Raw genomic sequence first — 6,049 nt, 5'->3', positions numbered from 1 at the left:
TCTCTCTGTCTCTCTCTCTCTCTGTCTCTCTCTCTCTCTGTCTCTCTCTCTCTCTGTCTCTCTGTCTCTGTCTCTCTCTCTGTCTCTCTCTGTCTCTCTCTGTCTCTCTGTCTCTGTCTCTGTCTCTCTCTCTCTCTCTCTCTCTCTCTCTCTCTCTCTCTCTCTCTCTCTCTCTCTGTCTCTCTCTCTCTCTAGCAGTAGCTGCTCCACCTCCATGAAGCACACTCCCAGAAGTTCTGGCCTCTCTCAGCTTGGGCTTTTCCTGATATGTTATTAGCTCCTTCCTGTCATGCCCTTTCCTGTTACATCAGCAAGTTCATCCCACTGTGGGATTCACAAGTTCTGGGTCTTAATACTTGACACATTTTTGAACTTGAAACTTAGTCCTAAGTACCTGTTAGATTGCCAATATAAGGAGATCTTCAAATTCAATTACTATTGCACTCCTGTGTTTAGCTCATGTACAAAAGAATTGCAGAAACAATATTTGTGTGGCTTGTATGAAAGGAGCAAGAGTTTTGATATGAAAATCTGAAATATTTATCTGAATAAGGACACTATAAAAAGGAATGTATACTGCTCAAAGATATGTCTTTATATTGATATATTTGTCGTTTAGCAAAGTCCCTAAAAGCTTGTTTTGAAGGATAAAGGTTGATTTCCTTTTTGCCAAATATTCTTATGAGCTAAAGTTGGTAGTTGGAGTCATTCAGTCTTTTTATATTTAGTTAAAAGTGCTACTTTACTAATTTTCCAATACTCTTTTCACTTCTATAATCTTTAAAATTCAGTTTAATTCCATTCAATAAATACTTATTCATCCCATCCTATAAGTAAAGTACAGTGTATGGTACTAGAGATTGAAAGACGAAAATCATAACTTTTGCCCCTGAAGATCTTATAGTCTACAATGAAGAAAAACCATTAATAATTCTACTCTGCCAAAGTGATACATTTCTTTGTGATGATTCCTTCTACTTATCATTTATGAATAGTCAAATGCATCACTTATTACATCATTTGTAAATATGTTTGAATTATTGTAAAATAGCATTAAGTGTGTTTAAAGTTTTTTGGGGAAATAAAAGTGCTTTGTTTGTTTTTTCTTTTTTTCTTTTTTACCATGGCATGCATATTAAAAATATTGGCATACATTTGAATAATATTTCTTTCCATTTCTAAACAAATTTATCCAATCAAAATGATGGGTCTCCCCGATCAGAAATAAAGTTAGTCTTTTCCTTCCCAATCTTTTCCATTAACTTCTAACTACAAATTTTTTTCAGATAAGTTACAGATAGAATCTCCTAATCATCATCACAATGCTCTTATTTATTTTAATATCTCATTAGGTGCAGCCCAAACAAATATGGAGAATCAAAAAGCTGGAAAGAAATGTTTTTTTTAATTTTTAAAAGTTTATTTTTAATTTATGGAATAAAATATACATTTCTGTAACATCGTATAATAAAAAGATGATTACATGTGAAAATACAAGTTTATTATTTACAACTTGTTAATCCTTTTAAAATATATTATATAGTTATCATGTAAATTTATTTTTTCCCCTCCTCACCTACACAAGAATACCGTTAGACACAAAAAGGTGTGTATGTATAAATATAAAATTATTCTACATATATTTCTATTTATCAGTTCATTCTCTGGATGCAGATATTCAATTCTTTCATATGAATTTTTAAGTTAATTTGGATATTTATAATAGGCAAAATAACATTCCCTCAAAGTTGTTCTTAAGAAAATATTGCTGTTATTGCATATAATGTTCTTTTAGTTCTGCTCATTTCATTCTTCACTATTTTATGCAAGTATTTCCATGTTTTTCCAAGATTATTTATCTCATCATTTCTTATAGCACAGTACTATCCCATCACAATCATGTACTTCAATTTCTTCAATCATTTGCCAATTGATGGGCATCTCTGGAATTTCTTGGTCTGTAACCACAAAGAGAGCTTATATAAACATTTTAGAAGTTTTAATGCCATGTGTGAGCAGCTTTCCAGAAGAATGCTACTGTGAACAGCCTTTAAGCTTCTGATTACACAGTATAGTGATGTAATGGAAATGCAAATTTAAAGATCTTCCCTGCCCCTAGGCTAAAGTGCACCTGGAGCCTGGGGTGGGAGGCTTCTTTTTCAGTAGATACTTCTTGATTGGTCAGTGGGTCAATAAGGTTGTTACATTCTCTGAGCCAAGAGAAGGCTATATAAGCCCTGATGTGTAGCTTTGTTTTGGGGGGCTCACTTTGAGAAGTGTTCTGTGATTTGATATGGATTCTGGGAAGCCGTTGTCCTGAGCCCCCCGGCTTTGAAAAAACCCAGATGTTGAAACCCAGATGTTGACTGGGTATGGATGTAATGTTGGACAGTTTGAAATCTGTCTACTAGATCTGTTTCTGTCTTGATAATTCTCTCTGTGTACTTTGAAGTTCTGGGTGCTGACCTTTTCCCTTGAACAAGGTAAACAATATATGTCTGACTGATTAAAGTAAGCTTGTTAACCCATTTTGAGTTGCTTTCCTTTATCAAAGCAGATCCAAGAACCTGTATTGGCAGCAAACCCTGAGGACACTTGGAGTGCTTGCTGCTAAAAGTGAACATTCTATTTATTCCATAACAAATAAAAGCAAAACATTCACAGAAAATCAAGGTACAGCATTTACGATATTACAACTTATCACAGAAAATCAAAATATAGCATTCACAATGACTTATCACTGAAATGGCCAAATAGTTTTCACCAAAGTGGTCAAAATAGTTTTCAACAAAGTACAATCATTTAGTAACTCAATCATTCAATCATCCTTAAGGGGATTCCCTCCTTAAGGGTCACAAAATATAATAGTCAAAGTTCTCCACTCATGGGGCACAATAAGTTACAAATCAGTAACTATTCAATCATCAGTCACTACTAAGTCATTAGTCACTACTCTATACCCTTTTAAGGGGTAATGGAAAATACACAAGCCATCTACCCCTTGGTCACTAGTAAATCACAATCTTCTCAGTCAGTACACAATATCCAAGTAAAGATTTCTTTCAGCTTGACTCGAGGCTAGCTCTCAGCTTCCATGGTTCCTCTTCCAAGGTCCTAGCTCCAACTGTCACCTGGGTTCAAAGGCAGGCAGCTCCCAGTTCCTTGCCCAGCTCCTTGTCCAGTTCTTTGTCCAGATCTTGTACTATATTGCAGTTCACAGTGTACAGTCCTTTTCAAGTCCTTCACAGTTCCTATTTCTGGAAAGACAAATCTTAGCAGAGCCACAATACTATTCATAGGCATTGCTGGCACCATCATCAATTCACTATCTGCCTGTAAAATCAACTCAGACCCACCAACAATGTCTGAGAACTCAACACAAATCATCAACATAGAAATCAACCTTGACCCACAAACAAGGTCCAAGAGATCAGCACAAGTCATCAGTAAAGTCCCAGGACCTCCAAAACCCTCCTGAAGGACTTCTGTAAACATCCAACCAGAAAATCCTCTCTCAGGGCTTCCAGTAAGATCCCAGGTCTTCTGTACAAAGTATCACAAACAAACATCAACACAGAGCAATCAAACAGAGTCCCAGGATACCACAAGTATTCCCCTTGACTCTGCCACCACAAGAGTCCTCTTTTCAGCTCCTTCTCACTCTAGCCCTGGGGCTCTCCTTATATAGTCACTAGCTCCTCCAGGAGTTCACAAGTTGTAGAGTTCACACGTTTTGTTTCTTAACAGATTAAAACAAGGAGCTAATTCAATAGTTGAAACAAGGTGTGGATCACTTCTGTGCTTACCATTACAGAAGTATAGGTTATTTTACTTTTTCTAACATTGATGAAGGAAAACATTCTCTGATTATATTACACTAATGAGACCAATGTTGTACTTTGCTTTGCCTCTTGATCTCTTAACATGGCTGCCCTACCTACTTTCTTGATTATACATGTACTTGATGATATCCATTGCTGTGCTTGCCCAGATTACCTAAAATGGAAGCATTCATGTGGTAAAGAGTTGGGACATATTTATGAGAGGAGATATTCTGTGCTCCTCTATCACAAAGGTAGGAACAGCGTTTTCCCCCCACTGGCTATATAGTCTGAACAGCCTTCATTTTTAAAGTTATAAGACTGTCAAACATTTTCTTTCTCTTTTTCAAGGAAATGAAGATCCTGCTCACCTAAAATATAGGCACCTTTTACTGAGCTAGATGTGGAGGAAAGGCTACCCTCTCCCCTCCTTTAGACCCTGTAGCCCCAGGAAACAGGGATGGAATTTAGCTTTCTTTCATTTGTTCTTTTCAGCTTTAGGTGCAGACACTGGAGTCACTAGACTCAGGAACTCAAGTCAAGGTGAGTTTGGAAGCTGTATGCTATTCCCAGTCCAGCATAAAAGCCTTGAAAAGTCTGGGTGTGAAGATATAAAGCAAGGGGATGAGGGACAAGAGATGAAGTTAGGGGGATTAAACAAGGAATTTGGTGAAATCATGTTGTATAGAAACTGAAATAAGCTGGAAACCAAATCTCTTCATATTCTACAGAGACTAAGATGGTGTCAAGCAAGAAATTGATTCATCTTCTCTCTCTCTCTCTCTCTCTCTCTCTCTCTCTCTCTCTCTCTCTCTCTCTCTCTCTCTCTCTCTCTCTCCCTCACTCACTCACTCACTCTCCCTCTCTCTTTATATATATATATATATATATATATATGCATATGTATGTATATATATATCCACATACACACATATATGCTTGCAACATTCAACCTATATATCTATATACATACTCTCTCTCTTCCTCTCTTCCCCATATATGCATGCATATATATGTGCATTTGTATACACACACATATGTACTTGCTTTTTAGTAGAGCCCTAAACATTTATTTTGAAGGAAAAGCATTGATTTTCCTTTTGCCATGTATTCTCTCATGTTAAAAATGAGTTTCATCCTTTGTGACTCCTCTCCATGGCATCATGGACACTCAGAATTTAAAGCTGCAGGACCTAGATCTGAACATCTGCTGTAACACTATGTTATGTGATCCAATACACTTAATAAGGGGCAGAGCCTAGATGGTGGAGTAAAAGCAGGGACTTTCTTGAGCTTGTCCCAAAATCCCCCTCCAAATACCTGTAAAAAATTACTCTAAACAAACCACTTAATACCTCAGTTTCCTCATCTATAAATTAGCAGACTGGATTTGATGAATTTTAAGACTCCTCCCAAACCATAAATCCTCCATATATCAAAAATGTGTGCCCATGATTGCCCAAGAAAAGTGTTACAGAAACTTTTGCTAGTGATGTTTCATATCATATGAATATTTTGCATCTCTATGGATGTAATATAAAGAGGTGACATGAAAGACAACAAAGGTAGATGTCATGTAGAAGTTTAAAAATATGATAAATTCTACATAGTGATAATAACTAGACCTGTGATTTCATTGGTATTGGAAACTCAGAGGAATAAAGCTGTTTATGGATGCAGATTAACAACTTATCTATATTTTTTAAACTCAAAGAGCTGCCTGAGAAAAGGTTAAGGGAATTGTATAGGATCGAATAAATATGAGTCAGAGGAGGGAACTGTACACAGTCTTTCTGATTCTACAGTCATCATTTTATCTCCTATGCTATGATTGACAGATCATTGATAGAGAGTATGTATGTGTGTATATATAAATACTCATACATAGATACATACATATATATGCATGTATGAATATGCACTTGCATTATAAATGTGCCAGGTAGCGAACTAAATGCTTGGGATATAAAGAAATATAAAAGATAGTCCATGTCATTAAGGAGATCACAGTTTAATGGAGGAGAAAAAATGAAAACAACTTTGTTCAAACAAACACTACACAGCATAAATTTGAAAAAAAAATAAAAGGAAAGTGTTAGAATTAAGGAGGATCAGAAATCATTTCCTATAGAATGTGAGACTTTAGTTTGCACTCAAAGAAGTCAGGGAAGACTGAAGAGAGAAAGGAGGAAAGGAGAGAAGGAGGAAAAGCATTTCATTTATGGAGA

Source organism: Petaurus breviceps, unplaced genomic scaffold (genome assembly GCF_028583685.1).
Source record: "Petaurus breviceps papuanus isolate PSGF00001 unplaced genomic scaffold, PetGlider_PUasm1.0 91133, whole genome shotgun sequence".
Classification (NCBI taxonomy): domain Eukaryota; kingdom Metazoa; phylum Chordata; class Mammalia; order Diprotodontia; family Petauridae; genus Petaurus; species Petaurus breviceps.
This window is presented reverse-complemented; position numbering follows the sequence as displayed.